Source organism: Seriola lalandi, unplaced genomic scaffold, assembly GCF_002814215.2.
Source record: "Seriola lalandi dorsalis isolate HSWRI2012SDOR001 ecotype SW California unplaced genomic scaffold, Sedor1 jcf7180002054970, whole genome shotgun sequence".
Classification (NCBI taxonomy): Eukaryota; Metazoa; Chordata; class Actinopteri; order Carangiformes; family Carangidae; genus Seriola; species Seriola lalandi.
In genome coordinates this window covers 84427-86294 of record NW_019525521.1, presented here as the reverse complement: position 1 = coordinate 86294, position 1868 = coordinate 84427, and positions in this window count along the sequence as shown.

Below are 1868 nucleotides of genomic sequence, written 5' to 3'. Positions count from 1 at the left end.
TAGATGCTGCTGAAGTCATCGGGTCTCAGTCTTCTGTGTGTGACCGCTGCTGAGTCCTCCAGATGTTTGTCCCTCTCCGCTGATTTACCAATGATTCTGTCTGGAAGCACAAAAACATACAGCGTGACTCAGGTAGCAAACGAGCTAACGAGCTAACGAGCTAACATCTTAACTCAACTAATTTTACTTTTACTCAGACTTTTGTTTTTATTCTTTTAAAATAGAGGCAGAGAAGAAAACTCAACAGCTTCAACAGCTCATAGTCAACAACAATAGAAACCCAGCATTAAAAGATGCTAAACATTTTCTAAATCCTTCCACAGAATTTCACATTAATTGTTAGATAAGCAGAAAGAAAACAACAGGTTTTTAGTGTAATAGTGCAGATATTTTAGCCCTGATCACGATGCACAATTACTTCTTCTTTTCTCTCTAAAAACAATTAGCATCTGTCTGTCTGTCTGTCTGTCCCTCTGTCTATCTGTCTGTCCCTCTGTCTGTCTGTCTGTCTGTCTGTCTGTCTATCTGTCTGTCCCTCTGTCTGTCTGTCTGTCTGTCTGTCTGTCTGTCTGTCTAGGGCAGGTCAAGGGCATTAGTGGTCTGGAATTTAATCTCCTAAACATTTTGCATATTATTCAAATAGATAGAAGTTCAGTGTGTTAATGACCCTGCAGCGTCCGTCCTGCTCAGGGACACTGGGACTGAATTCACACACAACAAGTCATTAAGTCCAAGATGCTTTAAGGTTCTCTGATGTTTCAACCTTCATCACTGTCAGGTCGTGTTTGTTGTGCACGTTTACAGCCTTGGTTTGAGGATGTGAACTGCTGACCTGCGGAGCAAAAAGACTTGGCGCCACCTGCAGCAGATCTGTCCTTCACGAATCAAGCAGCCAAACTCTACTACTCAACTTTAATCACCTTTTCAATCATTTACACTGAGGGATCATTTTCTAACACTTTTATATAAATACATTTAATTCACGTTGCTGTTTCTACGTTACCAGCTTGTTACCAACTGTTTCCTCGTCTCATCCTCTGATATCTGATATATCCAGGAAAAATAAGCTCAGAGTTTAGTGGAGGGCGAGTGAAGGTCGGGACAGGTCGACAGTTTATTGAAGAGTCTGTGAAGTTAGGAAACTTCCTCCTGTCTCCAGTCAGGATGGGAACACTGGTTGTGTCCAAAATCACTCACTCTTTCACTCCACGACCTTTTATGCCTTTCTATACTCTGACTATATATGACCTGTTATACTTCAGTCCCTCCTCACTATACGGTGAAAAAATGCTTTTGGACATTACTTATATCATTTTCTCTGCACTGTCTTTCTTTATTTCAGCACGTGTGCAATGCATGATGGTATATATTGCCTGGTTAGTGACTGTCGGTTGTACACATAGACTGTAATTAAAGATGGACGCAGCCTCCGTTGACGTCACCCATAGGTTTCTGAAGGTCAGAGCGGGTCGTGCCGTCGATGTCATCTTGGCAGAACCCGACTCCGCCCCTAACTCCCAGCTAATCAAAAAAGGATCAAAGAGGAGGGGCCAAGACTGCGGTGCCTGACAGTTTGTGGCAAGAATACCTGTCACTCAAAGAGCACCTGTCACAGTATGACGAGCCACAACCTCAGTCCTACATAACTTCAGTCCTCAATAAAATGTAAACAGGTGAGTTCTATAAACAGGTGAGTTATATAAACAGGTGAGTTATATAAACAGGTGAGTTATATAAACAGGTGTCATGAAGGAGGAAATCAGCTCTAGAGACCAAAACAGTTTTTGTACCAGGCTGTAAACATGTTTATTTCTGCTGTAAAGTTGGACATTTTAACATGGGAGTCTATGGGGACTGACTCACTGTTG